The sequence below is a fragment of the Ovis canadensis genome, chromosome 4 (genome assembly GCF_042477335.2).
Source record: "Ovis canadensis isolate MfBH-ARS-UI-01 breed Bighorn chromosome 4, ARS-UI_OviCan_v2, whole genome shotgun sequence".
NCBI classification, from domain to species: Eukaryota; Metazoa; Chordata; class Mammalia; order Artiodactyla; family Bovidae; genus Ovis; species Ovis canadensis.
This window is the reverse complement of record NC_091248.1, coordinates 48,000,224-48,021,151: the sequence shown is the minus strand read 5'-3', so window position 1 is coordinate 48,021,151 and position 20,928 is coordinate 48,000,224. Positions and strand designations below refer to the sequence as shown.

Below are 20,928 nucleotides of genomic sequence, written 5' to 3'. Positions count from 1 at the left end.
ATGTTTAGTAAATTTTTTATCTGCTTTAGGCTAGTATTCTTTAGAAGTCTTAACACAGTTAAGCTCAGAGTTTCTGTTCTGCATTCAGTGATGAGCAGGGTTGACTTATAGCCTCTGACTTCCTTTTGACTACAAATACTATGACTACCTGACTATTAGCGCTATGTCTGCATGCATGCTAAGTTGTTTCAGTCGTGTCTGATTCCTTGCGACCCTATAGACTGTAGCCCCCCAGCCTCCTCTGTTTATGGGATTCTCCAGACAAGAATACTGGAGTGGGTTGCCATGCCCTCCTCCTCAGAATTTTCCTAAACCAGGGATCAAACCCATGTCTCTTACGGCTCCTGCATTGGCAGGCAGCTTCTTTACCACTAGCACCACCTGGGAGGCCCAATAAGTGGCTGAAAAATCATTAATAGTAAGTTCTTTAGAAAAAATTATATTCATTCTTCCTATTTTGAAGAGAAAATACTTCATTATCATTTAATGAGTAAAAAAAGCCCAAGATAGATCAGAATATTCCTGACATTGTGGAGGATGTCACTTAGATCTATGTGTGGACTTCCCAAAATCTAGTTAAAGAAAAAAAAAATATATATATATATATATATACATTGCTGTTGTTGTTCAGTCGCTAAGTCATGTCCGAATCTTTATGACCCCCATGAACTACAGAAAGCCAGGTCCCCTGACCTTTACTGTCTCCCAGAGACAGTGAAGATTCCATTATATAAATTAACACTATATAAACTTAGCATTCATGTCCATTCAGTCAACTAGCTCATCCTCTGTCACCACCTTCTCCCCCTGCCCTCAATCTTTCTAGAATCAGGATTTTTTCCAGTGAATTGGCTCTTTACATCAGGTGGCCAAAGTACTGGAGCTTCAGCTTCAGCATCAATACTTTCAATGAATATTCAGGGTTGATTTCCTTTAGGATTGACTGGTTTGATGTCCTTGCTATCCGACGGACTCTCCAAGAGTCTTCTGCAGCACCACACTTCAAAAGCATCAGTTCTTCAGTGCTCAGCCTTCTTTATGGTCCAACCTTCACATCCATACATGACTATTGGAAAAACCATAACTTTGACAATACAGACCTTTGTCGGCAAACTGATGTCTCTGCTTTTTAATAAGCTGTCTAGCTGATTTGGGAGAATGGCATTGTAACATGTATACTATCATGTAAGAATCGAATCGCCAGTCTATATCTGACGCAGGATACAGCATGCTTGGGGCTGGTGCACGGTGATGACCCAGAGAGATGTTATGGGGAGGGAGGTGGGTGGGGGGTTCATGTTTGGGAACGCATGCACACCCGTGGTGGATTCATGTCAATGTATGGCAAAACCAATACAGTATTGTAAATTAAAATAAAGGAAAAAAAATAATATAAAAATTAAAAAAAATAAAAATAAAAATAAGCTGTCTAGGTTTCTCATGGGTGGCTGCAGTCACTATCCGCAGTGATTTTGGAGCCCAAGAGAATAAAATCTGTCATTGTTTCCACTTTTTCCCCATCTATTTGCATATTTTTATCACATATTGCATATATATTTATATCATAAACATATATACATATTTTGTATATAATGTATATAATTACATAAAAGCAATGGGGCTTCCCTTGTGGCTCAGACAATAAAGAATCTGCCCACAAAGTGAGAGACTTGAGCTTGATTCCTGGGTCAGGAAGATCCCCTGGAGCAGAGAATGGCTACCCTCTCCAGTATTCTTGCCTAGAGAATTCCATGGACAGAGGCTACAGTCCATGGGGTTGCAAAGAGTTGGACACAACTGAGTAACTAACTGTAATTAAAAGCAACACAGAAAGACAAAAGAGGGAGGAAAGTAGACCATGGTGAGCTCAAAATATTCCCTATTTTCAGACTTCTGTTCCTTAAGCTGAGTTCTAGCATTTCTAGTTGGAAAAAATTCCTTTTAAAACTTAAAACATATCTACCACTCCAACCATCTTCTGCCACCCCTGTGTTCTCCCCAAGGAAGCAGGAATTGCTTGCTTAACCAGACTGATAAACGGCTCAAAATACTCATCTGGCCACAAAAAATAAGCATTCACCACGCATTTAAATGCAAAAGGTACATACAGGTGACCTCTTTGCTTTCTTTATTCTTGGGGTTAAGTGTGTAAATAGGCCTAGAATTGCCACCAAGGAAAAGCAGGTCCTTCCACTTCTTGCTGCTGCTACTGCTGCTAAGTTGCTTCAGTCATGTCCGACTCTGTGCGACCCCATAGATGGCAGCTCACCAGGCTCCCCCATCTCTGGGATTCCCCAGACAAGAACACCATTTCCTTCTCCAATGCATGAAAGTGAAAAGTGAAAGTGAAGTCGCTCAGTCGTGTCCGGTTCTTAGCGACCCCATGGACTACAGCCTACCAAGCTCCTCCATCCATGGGATTTTCTGGGCAAGAGTACTGGAGTGGGGTGCCATTGCCTTCTCCGTTCCACTTCTTAGGGAACTGGTTATTGCTTCTTACTGTGGTAACTTGTGGCTTCCCAGAGAGTGGTGACATGCCAAGGTAATAGATTGGGTTTGATAGCAACAAGTGCGAGGCACTGTTTAGGCTTCCATGAATGCTTTTAAAATAAACACTGATAAATTGGAATGTGCCCAGAGGTACAAAGGCAACCCTTTGGGAAACACTGACCTAGGCTATGTGTATCAGGTATTAATAAATGACCCTGGACAACCTGTCCTTCACCGTGTCCTCTCCTCTAGTTGAAAGATGAACTGTAAGTCAAGGAAGCAGCCACAGGTGAGGCAGGCATTAGTTCTGATGGCTAATCTGATATGAACATTTAGCCTATAAAAATGCATCTTATTTGCACCCACAAAGCTCAGCAGGAGGAGCTCCTCTCCTCACTTCTTTGCAGGCCATAGCCCTTTTAAATACTCTTTTTTCCTAGCCCCTGCCCACCCCACCCCCAACCCCCACCCCACAATGGCTCAGTGGGTTAAGAATCCATTTGCAATGCAGGAGACACAGGGGGTGTGGGTTCCATCTCCATGGGTCAGAAAGATCCCTTGGAGGAGGAAATGGCAACCCATTCCAGTATTCTTGCCTGGAGAATCCCATGGACAGAGAAGCCTGGCAGGCTACAGCCCATGGGGTCACAAAGAGACACTACTGAGTGACTAACACTTTCACTTTCCCTACCAAGGCTCTCTGTGTTCCTCATGACTTGATAGCATCTGATTAACAAAACAGATGGAGCAGAGAAGGGGACACACTGTCTGATCCACCCCAGGCCTTGCACCCTTCACCCTACCCCAAGGACTGCCCACTTCCTAGAACTAATTAGAAAAAGTACAATCAATAATGCATTAGCCAGTCTTTTGAAATTCCTCTTGGGTCAGCAGGCATGGATGGGCCCTGCTGAATTTTACACTTGAGAAATTAACCAATTCTTGATTTTATTTCAAAGGTCAGAGTAATAGGGAAAATACTTCTTTCATTTCCAAGAAATTCATTTTAAAATTGACATCTCACACATAATAATATCACTTACAATAAGTCTGGAGCTAAAGTAAAAAGAACTTTTTTCCCTAATCATCCTATCAATCTTTGAAAATCTTTAGGTATTAACTGTATTTAATATTTCCCTCCCAACAACAATGTCACATGTGATTCTGATAAAATATCATTTAAGTATGTATGAATCTGAAGTATTAAAATTTTAAAAGTGAGCAATAAACAAAAGTACATCAAGTATATTCATTGTTGAATTTTTGAAATGGCAGACTCCTGGAATGGACAAAAATATCTATTGAACGGGGGTCTAAATAAATGAATCACAGTACATCTACAAAATAGTACATTCTGCCATTTGCTTTTTTATTTTTAATGAAATTTTATCTGGAGGTCTTTAAGCCATAAAAAGGAACTAGGTAAATTTGTGTGTGTTTTCCTGAGAAAATCTCTGAGACATATAATTTTTTTTAAATGATAGCATGATCCCATTGGTGTAACTTTCTTAGAGTGCGTGCGTGTGTGTGTCTGTGTCTGTTCCTCTGTATGAAAGGTAGAGTCATTCATTCCATAAAATATGTATTATGCCCTGTTATGGACCAGGCACTGGGATTTTTTTTTTTTTTAAGATATTACGGAAACAAAGAGGACCAAGACAAAGTTCTTATTCTTAAGAAGCTTATTTGTGAATGGAGGAGAAAAACAGTAACCAAGTAAATAAATAAATAAGATACTTTCAGATAGTGACCAACACTATGAAGAAATAAAACTAACGACAAACTGCCTAAGACAGGCTGAAGTAACACCTGAAAGCCAGAATAGATCAGGGGAGTCTTTCAGGCAGAAAAACCTTCTGATGCAAGACCCCCAGACAGAACAAAGCCAGTGAGGTGAAACAGGGCTAAAGATGATGGTAGAAATAATTGATGAAGCAGGCAAAGCCAGATCAAGAAGAATCTTCTAGCTCATTTAAAGGAGTTTATATTTTATTCTATATGCAGTAGGAAGCCAAGGAAGCTGGGATTGAGTGATGAGGGAGATGACCCAAGATGAATTACAAACCTTAAAAATTGCATAAGCACTCCCCATGCCAGTCCTTAGGATGTGTGTTAGTCGCTCAGTCATGCCCGACTCTTTGCGACCCCATGGACTGCAATCCACCAGGTTCCTCTGTCCATGAGATTTTTCAGGCAAGGATACTGGAGTGGGTTGCCATTTCCTTCTCCAGGGGATCTTCCCAACCCAGGGATCGAACCCAGGTCTCCTGCACTGCAGGCAAATTCTTTACCGACTGAGCTACAAGGGAAACTTTTTCTCCACTATTTTTTTTAACTATGTGCAAATAATATTTGAAATGTTTAATGAAAAAAATGGGCTAATAATGTAAGGTGGCAAAACAATGCTGAGAATGTTTTCGGGTTTTTTGGTTTAATATGCAATAGCTTTTTCTAAGCATCAGTCTTCATCAGACTGTGAGCAAGGTCAATGTCATACTTGCATTAACTAAGACCTCCAAACTTCTGAACTCCCCATCAATTAAGGGAAAAAAAATTACTTTTTATGTTCATCCTCTCTTCTAGCCACTTCAAACCGATTATTTAACCTCTTTAGATCTTAGCTTGGGCTTCTTTAAAGAGAGAAACGATGTCTAACTCAGATTTAATGAGTTAATGCAGGAAGAACTTCAAGTTAGGTGCATATTGGAACTACCCAGAAATTTAGTATAGGTTACAGAGGATCACTGGCATAGGATAAGATCTGAATATCTGCATTTTATTGAAAGTTTCCAGGTGATTGATATGCACCCAAGCTTGAGAACCAGCAAGTTAACATATGTGCCTAATCTAGTGCAATTCCTGGCATAGCCAACCCTAATAAAAAAATGTTTGCGCCTCACTCTTCCTTCTTCTGTCTGAACTACAGAGTAGCTGGTTTCCCTTCTATCATCTGTCTCACCGATTTTTTCAGTGAAACTAACAAAATGAAAACTAAGAGAGATAAAAGGTATGACCCTTGTTGTTGTTCAGTTGCTGAGTCATGTCTGACTATTTGCGACCCATGGACTGCAACATGCCAAGCTCCCCTGTCTTTCATTATCTCCCAGAGTTTGCTCAGATTCATGTCCATTGAATTGGTATGCTATCTAACCATCTCATCCCCTGCTCCCCCTTCTCCTTTTGGCTTCAATTTTTCCCAACATCAGGGTCTTTTCCTGTGAGTCGGCTCTTCGCATCAGGTGGCCAAAGTACCAGAGCTTCCCCTTCAGCATCAGTCTTTCCAAAGAATATTCAGGGTTGATTTCCTTTAGGGTTGACTAGTTTGATCTCCTTGCAGTCCAAGGGACTCTCATGAATCTTCTCCAGCACAATTTGAAAGCATCGATTATTCAGTTCTTAGCCTCCTTTATGGTCCAACTCACATCTGTACATGACTACTGGAAAAATCATAGATTTGACTAGAAGGACCTTTGTTGACAAAGTAACGTCTGCTTTTTAATATACTGTCTAGGTTTGTCATAGCTTTCCTTCTGAGGAGCAAGCATCTTTTAATTTCATGTCTGTAGCCACTGTCTGCAGTGATTTTGTTCTACTCTGCACAAATAATAAAAGTCCTGTGTGCAAATGTTAAGTTTTATGTGCCCTGCAATTACAGACACTTTTTTGGCCACTTTAGAGAATTTGCATGTGCCTGAAATGGGTGGGAATAGTGTGGGACCTGTCCCTCTCAGTGAGTGGCAGCTGATGGTAATGATTTGCTCCAGCTCCCTGAGCCTCCCCAACATGAGAGAGTGATTCATTTGCATCCAGACTCATCCACACTCTTGGTAATATCTCCAGATACCACTGACTGACTCAGCCTCTCTGGAAGTAAAGGTCAGGCACTCACAAGGCTGCAGCTGTGCCCACCATAATGGAGCCGCTGAAGTTCCTGGAGGTACCTCTTGAGACTCTGACTCTTCCCACAATCTCACCTCAGAAGAGCTGCATGAACTCTGGGTCTCCCAGCGGAGGGGCCAGAGAAACACAACTCAAGAGTATGGAGGAGGTTACTTCTTCTGAGAGATGAGACAGAAAAAGGAGCCAGCAGATAAAGGAGACTTGCTCTTCTGGGTCCTCTCCCTACTCTCCTATCCATGTTGTACCCCTATTCCCCAAGCTCTATCCCTATATCAAATTGATACTTCCATGAATCAGTCAGGCCCCCAAATACATAGCAACTAAAAGTGAGATGTTAAAACTAGGCAGCTGACCTCACTCTTCTTCATAAAATATGATGGACAAGGAGGACCCCCTACTCCCACCTCAGGAAGAACCAGAGGTATGAATGGGAGGACAGAGGAATTTCCCAGAAAACAGAAACACTGTCTACTAGATTGACAGAACTTTCAAGACACCACAGAGTCCTTGCCACTCCCACCCACCAGAGTCTGAATGCATGCTGTGCACCAATGACAGCCAGATATTTTTACTCTCTCCTTTTTAAAATGGAAATTTCTTTTGCAATTTTCCCTGCTAAAGTTTAATTACTGCATATGTTTGTGTTGAAAACCAATAACTTATATTTAAGTTTTTATATCATTTGACACTGGGGAAACACAAGGAGACCAGATGGAAAGGAATGAACATCACTCAGAGACCATAGACTTTAAAAGACTTTATATAACTACAAAGAGGGTTATATAAGTGGAAAGAAAAATGTGATATTGAGTACCAAAGAGGTGGACTATGAAAATTCACTTCTACTAGCATGATGAGTATACCCATGGCTACTGCATCCCTGCTTTCAATAGCTATTATTGCGTTTTATATATTTTCTTTGGCTCAGACGGTAAAGTGTCTGTCTACAATGTGGGAGACCTGGATTCGATCCCTGGGTCGGGAAGATACCCTGGAGAAGGAAATGGCAATCCACTCCAGTACTATTGCCTGGAAAATCCCATGGACAGAGGAGCCTGGTAGGCTACAGTCCATGGAGTTACAAAGAGTGGGACACGATTGAGCGACTTCACTTCACTTCAGCATTTTCTAGTCTGAGAGATGTAACATGGTACGTTGATGTTAATATAGTTTGCATTTTTATGACTACTAGCACATTGGAGCATCTTTTTTTTTAACTCTTCGAGATTGTTTTATTTTATTTTTTTTCCATGATCTTCGTTTTTTGAATATTGAATCTTTTTAAAATTTATTTATTTTAATTGGAGGTTAATTACTTTAAATATTGTATTGGTTTTGCCATATATCAGCGTGACTCTGCCACAGGTATACACGTGTTCCCCATCCTGAGCCCCCTCCCTCCTCCCTCCCCGTACCATCCCTCTGGGTCGTCTCAGTGCACCAGCCCCAAGCATCCAGTATCATGCATCAAACCAGGACCGTGATATATTTATTGGTTGTTTGGATTTGCTCTTGTGAATTGCATAATCATACCCTTGTTTGTTTTTCTGTTGAGTTGTTTGCCTTCTTTGTCAAATTGTAAGAGCTCTCTATGTATTATAGTTATTAACCCTTGCTAAAACCATCATCTGCTTTGCAAATATTTGTTCCAAATTTAATGACTGTCAGCAAGCATTGCTTATACTTTATTTTACATAAAAATTTTAGCATTAATGTGCTCAGATATATCAATTTTTAAATTGATGCTAGAAAAAAATTATCATAAAAATTTTAAAAATAGATGCTAGGCTTACTATTATTTTATTATCATCACCATTAAGGTCTTTCTTTCCCCATAGACTGTATGCCTTGTTTCTTAGATTTTTTTCTAAAATTCTTAACATTTTAATTTTTATAATTGAGTCTTTGAGCTGAAATTTACTTTTGTATATTTGAAACATAGGAATCCAATTTTATTTTCTTATAGATGAACAACAAGTTGTACCAGTACCAATTGTTAAATTGTTTTCTCCATGAATTAAAATATTCTCTTCATGTGTTAAATTTTGATGTTCCCTGTATGTCTGAATGAACAATTTGTCTACTCCTGAGTAGTGACATTGTAGAGGCAACTATCTTTCCCCACCTCATGTAACTTGCTTTGGCCTAAAGAAGGGGGCAGAAGTGACAGAATGCTAGTTTCAAGCCTAGGTCTCAATATGCCTTGCATGTTCCTGCTTGTTCTCTGGCACCTTTCCCATAGCCATGAAAAGAGCTTTCTATAGCTTTTTCTCTATAGCCACTGCCCCTTCAACCTAGAGTCAGACCTTAAAGCAAAGCCACTCAGACAAGTTCAGACAAGAAATATGGGTGAAAATACCTGCCAGGGTGGTCCATGCCAAGATCCTGTTTGTCATTCCCATTGTGCTCTTGCTATCTCTGTTGTGACTTATACTATGTACATTGAATACAACCAAGACTGCCATTTTGACCACAGAAGATTGGACCAGTTATTCTTATCTATGCTGAAAGCATATATAATTACCTGAACGTTAGGAAGAGCTAATCCTTTGAGAAGCTTAGAATAAAACTATGCCCAATAGGGGTACCCTGTATCAAATGGTAACAAATCAACAAACTTCATTCCTCTTGCTAAAGATGAAGTAACATGTACACAGAAAAGGGTCAGTATACCATTGAGTGATAAACAGTTGCTCCACTATGCCACATAGTTTGCTTCCATGCCAGTTTTGGAAGTGTTGGCTGTTCCCTTGGGTTTAGCCTATGAATGTCAACAAATCCTTACTTTCTAACCTTTTATTTTCCAACAAGTTAATAGCTGGTATATTTTAGTATTTACCAAGCAACAAAAATAATACCAAAGAATACCCTATATTTAACATATACATGTCATTTTGTTAAATCCTAGTAAATTAATCTGTGAGGTAGTTAGTATTCTTATTTTCTTTTTACAGGTGAGGAAACTGAGGTTTAGAGAAGTAAAATAACCAGTTCATTTTCATATAATGTGGAAGTAGAACTGGGATACAAAATCACCTGTCTGGCTCCCAGGATAGTCTATAGCAATGGTTCTCAAAGTGTGGTCCTCAGATTAGCACATCAGCACCACCTGGGAACTTCTTAGAAATTCTTGGGTCCTCCCCAGACCTACAGAACCAGAAACTCTGAGAAAGGGACGAAGTCCACATTTTGACAAGCTCTCCTCACCAGGATTTTGAGGCCTCTTTAACTTTTGGAATCACTGCCTTAGACCATACTGCTGCTGCTGCTGCTGCTAAGTCGCTTCAGTCGTGTCCGACTCTGTGCCACCCCATAGACGGCAGCCCACCAGGCTCCCCCGTCCCTGGGATTCTCCAGGCAAGAACATGGGAGTGGGTTGCCATTTCCTTCTCCAATACATGAAAGTGAAAAGTGAAAGTGAAGTCACTCAGTCGTGTCCGACTACTACCTCTACAAAATAGTTTTAAAGGCAGGAATAAATTCTGTGAGCAGAAATGATCTGAAAGTCTTCCTGAAGACTATAAGCTGAGCTTTAGAGGATGGGGAGAATGAAAGTAGGTATAAAAAGGAAATGGCAAAAATTAAACATACTCTAACAAAATGGACTTCTCTGATGGCTCAGATGGTAAAGCGTCTGTCTGCCTGCAATGCAGGAGACCTGGGTTCAATTCCTGGGTCGGGAAGATACCCTGGAGAAGGAAATGGCAACCCACTCCAGTACTCTTGCCTGGAAAACCCCATGGACAGAGGAGCCTGGTAGGCTACAGTCCCTGGGGTCACAAAGAGTCGGACACGACTGAGCGACTTCACTTTCACTTTCAACCAAATGACCCACTAATTGCATCCCTCGTTATTTACCGAAAGCAATTGAAAACTTATGTGCATACAAAATGTAGCACATGGATATTTACTGCAGGTTTATCAAGAATTGCAAAATCTTGGAAGCAACCAAAATGTCTCATAGTAGATGAATGGATAAATAAACTGTGCTATACCTACACCTGCTACCTGCTAAGTCACTTCAGTCGTGTCTGACTCTGTGCAACCCCTTAGACAGCAGCCCACCAGGCTCCCTGTCCCTGGGATTCTCCAGGCAAGAACACTGGAGTGGGTTGCCATTTCCTTCTCCAATGCATGAAAGTGAAAAGTGAAAGTGAAGTCGCTCAGTCATGTCCTACCCTCAGCGACCCCATGGACTGCAGCCTACCAGGCTCCTCTATCCATGGGATTTTCCAGGCAAGAGTACTGGCACAGTGGAATGTTATTCAGTGCAAAAAAGAAGTGAGCTACTAAGTCATAAAAAAAATCGAGGAAATCTGCTGTTGTTGTTCAGTCAGTCGCTAAGTCACATGCAACTGTTTGTGATCCCATGGACTGCAACAGGCCATGTTCCTCTGTCCTCCACTATCTCCCAGAGCTTGCTCAAATTCATGTCCATTGAATCAGTGATGCCATCTAACCATCCCATCCTCTGCTCTTCCTTCTCTTTTTGCCTTCAGTCTTTCCCAGCATCAGGGTTTATTTCAACAAGTCGGCTCTTTGAATCAGGTGGCCAAAGTCTTAGAGTTTCAGCTTCAGCATCCGTACTTCCAATGAATATTCAGGATTGATTTCCTTTAGGGTTGACTGTTTTGATCTCCTTGCAGTCCAAGGGACTCTCGAGAGTCTTCTCCAGCACTACAATTCAAAGACATCAATTCTTCAATGCTCAACCTTCTTTATGGTCCAACTCTCATATCCATACATAACTACTGGAAAAATCATAGCTTTAACTATATGAACCTTTGTCTGCAAAGTGATGTCTCTGCTTTTTAAAAAGGTGTCTAGGTTTGTCATGGCTTTCCTTCCAAGGAGCAAGTGTCTTTTAATTTTGTGGCTGCAGTCACCATCTGCAGTGATTTTGGAGCCCCAAAAAGCAAAGTCTGTCACTGCTTCCACTTTTTACCCTTCTTTTTGCCATGAAGTGATGGGACCAGATGCCATGACCTTAGTTTTTTTAATGCTGAATTTCAAGCTGTTTGTTTTTTTTTTTCCACTCTCCTCTTTCACTCTCATCAAGAGGCTCTTTAGTTCCTCTTTACTTTCTGTCATTAGAGTGGTATTTTCTGCATATCTGAGGCTGTTGATATTTCTCCCTGCAATCTTGATTCTAGCCTGTGACTCATCCAGCCCAGCATTTCACATGACGTACTCTGCATGTTAGTTAAATAAAGAAAGTAACAATGTACAGCCTTATAGTACTTCTTTCCCAATTTGGAACCAGTGAATTTTTCCATGTCCAGTTCTATTGCTTCTTGACCCACATACAGATCTCTCAGGAGACAGGTAAGGTGGTTTGGTGCTCCCATCTCTTAAAGAATTTTCCACAGTTTGTTGTGATCCACACAGTCAAAGGCTTTAGCATAGTCAATGAAGCAGAAGTAAATACTTTTCTGGAACTCCCTTGCTTTCTCCATAATCCAATGAATGTTGGCAATCTGATCTCTGTTCCTCTGACTCTTCAAAACCCAGCTTGTACATGCAGAATTTCTCAGTTCATGTGCTGGTGAAGCCTAGCTTGAAGGATTTTGAGAATAATCTTGCTAGCATGTGAAATGAGTACAACTGTACAGTAGTTTGAACATTCAATTGTACAGTAGAGGAAATTTAGATGCATATTAATAGGCAAAAGAAACCAATCTGAAAAGTCTACTTACTTGTAGTTGATGACTCCAACTATATGACATTCTGGAAAATGCAAAACCCTGGAGGCAGTAAAAAGATCAGTGGATGCCAGGGAATGGGGACTCTGAGAGATGGAGCAGAGAGATTTTTAGGGCAGTGAAAATACTTTGTATGATAATATAATGGTGGATACATGTCATTAGGCATTTTCCAAACTCATATAACACAACATCAAGAGTGACCCCTAATGTAAACTATGGGCTTTGGATGGTTACGATGTGCCAATGGAGGTTTAGTAGTTGTAACAAATGTACCATTCTGGTGAAGGATGTTGACATGGTAGAAATTATGCACATATGAGAGCAGAAAGCATATGGGAAATCCCCACACCTTCCTCTCAATTTTGCTGTGGATCTAAAACTGCTTCTTTAAAAATTGCCTTGAATAAATAAAAAATAAAATACTAAATAGAAAAAAAGGACTTTGCCTGGGAAGGTGGAAAGTCAAAAGAGTGATTATGTGGATGGAAAGACCAAGACCAGCTTTCATGGAGGAGGTAATCATTAAAAGAAGCTATAAAGAACAGTTAGAATTTGAACAAAGAGCAAAGGACAGGACTTTCTATCTTGAGATTCTCAGCCTTGGCACTAGGAATGTTTTGGAACAGATCATTCTTTGTCATGGTGTCTGTCTTGTGCATTGTAGAATGTTTAGCAGCATCCCTAGCCTCTATCCACTAGACACCAGTGGCATCCTCCAACTGGGCCAACCAGAAAGTCTCCAGATACTGCCAAATATCCCTGGCAATAAGAGGAGGGAAAGAGCAATGTCACGTGTGGTTAAAAACCAGATAAAGAGCCAGGTGAAAGGAACAGCAGTTGGAAAGGCAAGGAGACAAATAACACAAAGCATGAGAATGGTTCAGTTAAAATACAGTGTTGTAAAAACTATTCATTATGAAAGTCAAAACTTGAATGTAATAAAGTAATGAATGGTGAGGCAAGAAAAGTCTTCTGGAACCACAAGCTTCCATGAAAAGTGAAAGTGTTAGTTGCTCAGTTGAGTCTGATTCTTTGTGACCCCATGGCCAGTAGACTGTCAGGTTCCTCTGTCTAAGGAATTTTCCAGGCAAGAATACTAGAGTGGATAGCCATTCTCTTCTCCAGTGGATCTTTTCGACTCAGGGATTGAACCTGGGTCACTCACATAGCAGGCAGACTCTACCATCTGAGCCACCAGGGAAGCCCCACAAGGTGTCATACTTTCAACTTAAAAGTTTGGAGTATACCCTGTAAACAAAGAGAAAATACCAAAGGTCTTTGATCTAGAAATAACAGCTTAATAGCACAAAGACTTGTGGATAATGCTGTTTAGAAAGAATTAAAATGATTGCTCAATGTCCTTCTTTGGGGAGAGGATTTTAAAGGACTGCTACATAGATCAACCATTAACATTCAATATTTTCTTCTTCAGGAGATATAGAGGCTGTGGCCTGTTTAGAAGACCAGAGGCCCAGAGAGGAACCACATGGGGACTTGCTGAGCTGAATCTCAGATGGGCATCTAGTTTGTGTCTAGGCTGGAGTTAGAATCGTGGAGATGCAGAAGGAAACCCTGTCCTTCCTCGTGCCCACACCCTGTGGCCAAAAGTGGAACTTTCCCCCTAACGCACCTGCCAATGGAGCAGGTATTGGAGGCTGCACTGTACCTGTTTGATGGGATGTTCCTGCTCCAGGCTTCTAACCTGAGTGGCCACTGCTGGGCTGGCCCCCTCAGGCTTTTCAAGGCCGCTTTGTGCCGCCCCCAAGGAAGGTTTCTGCTTTGCTGGAGTCCAGACGGAGGCCAGAGTGGCTAACCTCACTTGGATAGGAGACAGAGGTATCCTAGTGGCTTCTGATCCTGGTGGCTGTTGAACTGTGGGAGCTGGATGAGAATGAGACGCTCACTGACAACAAGTTCTGCAAGTATAAGCACGATGGCATTGTGTCTACAGTCAGTGTCCCGAGCTCTGGCACACAAGCTGTGAGCTGGTAGCAAAGACTTCTGGATCAAGGTTTGAGACCTTGCTCGGCAGATGGTTCGAAATTCCTACCAAGCTCATTCTGGGCAGGCCACCTGTGTTGCTGCCTTTCTCCACAAGGATCCTGTGTTTCTTTCATGAGGCGAGGACGACAGAATCTTATGGGAGGATATCTGCTGTCCTAAGCCGGCCTCACAGATGGGCCACGGTGCCTCTGGCTACCGTCTTGCCTCCCTGGCTTTGCATCCTCAGCAGACTGAAGTCTTTGTCTTTGGTGATAAGAATGGGACTGTCCTCCCTATGGACACCTGAGTGCAAGCTGTGCCCTCAGCTCGGTGGTGCAGTCCTGGTGCGTCACTGGGCCAGTGTTCTCTCCACACAGTGCTCCCCTCCTGGCCTCTGTCAGCGACAACTACTCACTTGCTCTACTGGACTTAGACCTTTCGGGGGTTTAGAAGCCAAGCCCACAGAAACTTTGTGAGAAATGCTGCTTGGTCTGCACTGAATCACTCCCTTCTTACCACAGTGGTCCAGGACCGTGAGGTCCTCCACCATTTCATGCCCACAGAAGCTCTCCCAGAGCCTGACCTAAGAGTGTTGCTGAGTAGACTGAATTTCAGACAAGAAGCAAACCCCCCAAGAGTATCCACTACATTTGCTCCTGCCCTCTCATTGTGTGAGATAACACAGGAGCCTTATACAGTGTGTCAGTACCCCAGATCTGTGCAGTTAGTAGGCATTGCCTCTCAGGCTGGGGGAGGCTGGATTCTGAAGTCCTATAGTCAGGGAAGAACAATTTCTTGAACATGAAAAAAAAAATTTCTACATCAGCTAGATGGTGGTGAATGTTTTTTGGACAAAAGTTTATGGAGTTCTCCAGGAAAGCATAATAGAGTGGGTAGCCATTCACTTCTCCAAGGAATCTTCCCAACCCAGGGCTCAAACCTAGGTCTTCTGCATTGCAGGCAGATTCTTTCCCACCTGAGCCACCAGGGAAACCCTGTATAAAATATTTCATATTAAAATCTTTTTCTTAAAAAGCTCTTAATTTTTAAGTTTTTAAAAAAGGAGATTTTTAACATTTACTACTGTTTTTTCCTGTCATACTGTAAGCTCTGGAGAAAGTGACTTTCTCAGCTCAGAACTGACATAAATGGGTGCTGCTGCTACTTAGTTGTTCAGTCATGTTCAACTCTTTGTGACCCCATGAACTATAACCCGCCAGGCTCCTCTGTTCATGGGATTCTCCAGACAAGGATACTGGAGTGGGTTGCCATGCCTTCCTCCAGGGGATCTTCCTGACCCAGGGATCAAACTCAGGTCTCCCGCATTGCAAGCAGATTCTTTACTGTCCAAGCTGCCAGGGAAGCCCAAGAATATTGGAGTGGGTAACCTCTCCCTTCTCCAGGGGATCTTCCTGACCCAGGAATTGAAACGGGGTCTCCTGCATTACAGGTGGATTCAATGAATAAAGCTTTTCACGAAAGATAATGAAGTATACATCTTGTTCTAAGATGTAAGTGAAACTGACTTTTGCACTTCTGTATTACCTATGTCCAGTGATTATACTTCAATTTTCTGGTCTTTAGAGTCTATCTCTGGACCCATAAACCCCTCAGCACAAAATATTCATGCCCTCATTTCACATGGCTCCCAACATAATATCATGTGCTGCTGTAACACTGTGATAATAATATGGTAATTAATGCTCAATTAGCTTTAGCAGCAAGTGAATTATTGTTTGAGAAGATGAAAGAGGGCAGTCCAGAATTAGTTTTGTTAAACTAAAAACTTTTAAGAATTGGGAAAAATCTAAATCACAAGAAAAAGAAAAATAATATATTTCACAGGATATGAGATATTAAAATCTGAAGTAGACAAAAATTTACTAAGTAGAAGATTATAAGTGGCATTCCATTCTAATTCACATGATGCAAAAATGTTAGGATTATTAGTTCTATTAGTAACAGTCCTATTGGAGCAGATCATTTGATAGAATATGTATATTTTCCATAGCAGTAATGCCCTTTCTGTGATTTTGATAAGTGCATCTTTAGTTATACATTAATACATAAATAATAATACAATTTTGAATTTATAGAGCTCCTCTAAAAAAAACACATGTCCTGAAAAATTATATTCAAAGTGTCCTGAATGAAAGATTTTTTCCACTGTGAAAGAATTTCCTCCCTCTCTCCAAAGTAACTGGGGAATGAACAGTAATAATCGAACAGAAGGCACACAAGGCATATCTAAACCAAATGTAAATATGTTGTCTTAAATATTTTACATACCTTTTGAAAGTCAGAAGAGACTTCTTTAGCAAGATGATTATTTTAATTAACATATAAATATGCATCATGATTTATGCATGCATGCTAAGTCACTTCAGTCCTATCTGACTCATGGTGACCCCATAACCTGCCAGCTCCTTTGTCCATGGGATTCTCCCAGCAAGAATACTGGAGTGGGTTGCCATGCCCTTCTGCAGGGGATCTTCCTGACCTAGGGATCAAACCTGTGTGTCTTATGTGTCCTTCACTGGCAGGCAGGCTCTTTACCACCAGCAACACCTGGGAAGCCCATGACTTCTTATAGGATATTTTAAAGGGGGATCTAATTTGATTGAATCCAAACAAGAAAAGAAATAGTTCAAAGGTAAGATGAATAAACAAAATGAAAGGACAGAAACAAATATCTATGAAATTTGAGAAGCTTTGAGTCAGCATTTGAAGGTTATATTAGCCCATGACTTAAAATAGAGAAGTCCTGGGCAAAGCAAATAAGAAATGCACTGATCCAAGCAGTCAAGGTTTGCAATCCTTTCGTTCTGAGTGTGGGCTGGATTAGCGGCTTCCTCTTAACAAACAGAATATGACAAAAAGTGATGGCTTATTACTGGGGTTAGGTTCCATAAAGACCACGGCTTCTGTCTTTAATGTCCTCCCACTCTCTCACACATTTGTCCTGAGAGAAGCCAGCTGTCATGTGAAGAGCAGCCCTCTGAAGAGACATAGCAAGGAACTGTAGATATATGGCACAGAACTCACTAACAGCTAGCAAAGAACAGAAGCCCTCAGCCCAACACCCTAAGAGGAACTGAACAAACTCAGAAGTGCATGTCTCCCAGTTGAGCCTCACATGAGACTGTGGTCTCATCTGATAGCTTAACTGAAACCTCACAAGGGACTAAGAACCAGAGGCATCTAACATCTGGCTCACAGAAAATGTGAGATAATAGATATTTGCTATTTTAAGCTACTAAGTTTTAGGGATAATTTTTTAAGCAGTGATAGATAACTGAAATCAGGGGTGGTTTGAAGCCCTGAAAAGAAGCTAAAATAGAATTCATATCTACAGCTTGGAACTGGCTCCATGGTAAAAAGGATGTATTTTCAAAATGTGCAATGGAGGGGATTTACTCTTGGTCAAGAGATAAGATCCTGAGACCAAGGTGTAAGGATGGCAGAGGAAATTGGAAAAGATTCCTGGTTTCTAAATAAATTTGTCTCAACTAACCCAGTTAGGTGAGAATTTACTTTTAATTTTGCTTAAATATATGTCATTAAATCTCTTTGTAAAATAGAAACATCTAGTTGTACCTTGGAATGAACTATTCTGGACTATTAATAAAAAGCAGAGAAAGCAACAGGGAGCTGCCAGAAGACCAAGGGGACGTCTGATCCAAAGACGTTCACTTCTTGGGGTTTCTACCCACTCCCATAAAAGAAAATCCACAATCCATGATAGCACTTATTCTGTACTGCAATTACTGGTATATCTGTCTTCCGTACTGGACAATGAAACACTTGGGTAGAAACTGGGACTTATTTATAAACATATTCTAACACATTTTTAAGGTGTAGAACACAGTAGGTATTCAAATATTTAGTGAATAAGTTGTTCAACAAATAAGTAACTCTAGTGGATTAAAGATCTTTATATCACAATACACAGTGGACATATCAGATCTCATACGTATCAGCTCAGTTTAAGAGCTAACCAAGGAATTTCTGTTTCCATTTAAGATGGTATAAGCCCACTACACCCTAACTCTCCTGGTAATTACAAATAAAACCCCTGCAACAGAATACAAAAAAAAACAACTATCTGTGGATTTTGAAAATAAATAAGAGCAAGCACATTGAAAAAGGCAACCAAAACTCAGAGAACAACCTGAACAGCAGTTTCCCAGCCTGGACCAATGGCAACCCAAATCCTGGAACTGTGCAGCAAGTGTGGACATAAATCTCCAAAAGACATGCTTTTTCTTATCAGAGGATGGGGCAGTGACATGCCTGTGTGCTTTGGTGAAATCTCTCTGCTTTGTTTTATTTTCCTGGATTCCAGCCTTCCCCAAAGCATTATGAGTGCAGTGACAATTATGGTTGGATGGGCTCCTAAAACTCTGAGAGAAAGCCTTTACCTTCAGTCAGAAGATCCAGGAAAGAGCTTGCTCCCGTGCTCGCTTCGGCAGCACATATACTAAAATTGAAATGATACAAAGAAGATTAGCATGGCCCCTGCACAAGGATGACATGCAAATTCATGAAGCGTTCCATATTTTTTAGATGTCCATCAGCAGATGAATGGATAAGAAAGCTGTGGTACATATACACAATGGAGTATTACTCAGCCATTAAAAAGAATACATTTGAATCAGTTCTAATGAGGTGGATGAAACTGGAGCTGATTATACAGTGTGAAGTAAGCCAGAAAGAAAAACACCAATACAGTATACTAACACATATATATGGAATTTAGAAAGATGGTAACGATAACCCTGTATGTGAGACAGCAAAAGAGACACAGATGTATAGAACAGACTTTTGGACTCTGTGGGAGAGGGAGAGGGTGGGATGATTTGGGAGAATGGCATTGAAACATGTATAATATCATGTAAGAAACGAATCACCAGTCTAGGTTTGATGAAGGATACAGGATGCTCGGGGCTGGTGCACTGGGATGATCCAGAGAGATGGTATGGGGAGGGAGGTGGGATGGTGGTTCAGGATTGGGAACACGTGTACACCCATGGTGGATACATGTTGATGTATGGCAAAACCAATACAGTATTGTAAAGTAAAATAAAGTAAAAAAAAAAAAAAAAGAGCTTGCTCCCTACTCTCAAAAATGTATGGGGGAAACCCAGGATATTTATTTCTTTTTCCTCCTTCCTCTATGCCCCAGGTATGGGAAATCCACAACAGTGTGAAGAAGCTAAACTCTGAGGGAAACTGTAGTTTTCCAGTCAGGGGACTGGGATAATGAACCTTAGAAACTGGGAAAATAATAGGAAAGGAGCTCAAGGAGACTCTCTCAACCTGGGTATCCCTCTCTCAATCTGGGTATCCCTGTATGAACCCACACAAGTCCTAGGCTCACCTCCAAAATGTGAATGCACAAAGTAGACCCAAAACAGCATAATGAAGGCTTTAGAACTGAACTACAGTGTAGACTCCACCCAGGTCTCAGACTCACATCCAGTGGGATACACATGAGATGGGATCCCAGGAGCTGGAAAGACTTTAAAGACTGAACCACCTACCACAGAAGATAGTCAGAATCTGTAGTCTGAACCTAACTAGGCTGACTGCTGCTAAAACAACAAAATCAACAATTTCCAGATGATTTTTACACAACCCAAACGTTCACAGCATAATGTTCAAAATGTTCAGGATAAAATCCAAAATTACTAGGCATACAAAGAACCAAGACAATCTAAACAGCTCTTAAGAGAGAGTGCAATCACCAGATCCCTGGAAGCAGGTAGAAATGTTAAAGAATATAGAATGTTAAAGAATATATAAATCTATAATTATGCAAATATACTTGACTATATAAGCAGTTTCACGAACTAAGAAAGACTTTAGCCACAAGAAGACTAATCTTGAATAAGGAAGCTTCAGGGCACATGGTAGGAACCCCTAAAAATTCACAGAACCTCAAATTGGGCTCTGGCTACACTCACCCTCCATAGACACCAACAGTATATACTGACTCAGGTCCAGCCTGGCTTCAGCACATTTGCCAACTCCGAAACCTTGACAAAGCTACACCAAAGTAACTTCTTAGTGCCAGTTTCTTAATTAGCAAAATGGACATAATGGCACTTGCCTTAAAGGTACTTAAAAGTACTTGTGAGGATTTACAGGGTTAAAACATATAAAGCACTTAGAATAGTTCCTGGGGAGATTTTTGTGCAGAAAGCAAATGGATAGCATTTCTTGTGTGCCCTATGTGCCTGCTCCTTCCTTCTCCACCCCCTCTAAGCTTTTATTATGTAGCAGGCACCGTACTAAATGTTTTACATGCTTCATTCCATTTAATCTTCACAATGCCACTGTGAAATAGGATGGTGGCTCAAATGGTAAAGAATCTGCCAGCCTTGCAAGAGACCCAGGTTTGATCCCTGGGTTGGGAAGATCCCCTGAAGAAAGGCATAGCAACCCACTCCAGTATTCTTGCCAGGAGAACCCCATGGACAGAGGAGCCTAGCAGGCTACAGTCCATGGGGTTGCAGAGTTGGACATGACTGAGCAACTAACACTTTCAATTTTATCTGCATTTTTCAGATGCAAAAAATTGGATTAACTCACTTTTATTTCTGGACACACAAAGACACACATATCATTATTTTTTACTTTTATTTGTGAGTTTTCTGTCTTCCTGAGTAATATTTTATATACCTTATATATCCACTATATATTTATTTTATAGATTAAATCTCAAAGGAAAACCCCATTTCTCTTTAAAATTTCTTGGGTGGCAACACACTGTTGCCTCCATATACCACCTACCTTACTCTTGATTATTTTCCCTTTTAAATATGTTATTTTATAGACTTTTCGTGAC

General features: G+C 40.9%; 1 protein-coding gene, 1 non-coding gene and 1 pseudogene across 2 annotated transcripts in view; 2 read left to right on the top strand and 1 right to left on the bottom strand.

The window, feature by feature from the left end:
- Window positions 1–20,928, bottom strand: part of LOC138439802 (uncharacterized) — a 96,070-nt gene that overhangs the window by 39,973 nt on the left and 35,169 nt on the right. The window contains exon 5 of the mRNA XM_069588887.1: window positions 18,500–18,558. The gene's annotated coding sequence lies outside the window, so the exon portion shown is untranslated. The remainder of the gene's footprint in view (window positions 1–18,499; window positions 18,559–20,928) is intronic.
- Window positions 13,653–14,681, top strand: LOC138439230 (methylosome protein WDR77 pseudogene; annotated as a pseudogene).
- On the top strand, window positions 18,535–18,641 carry LOC138439958 (U6 spliceosomal RNA). The gene has a single exon (XR_011256896.1). It is a non-coding gene; the product is annotated as a U6 spliceosomal RNA (small nuclear RNA).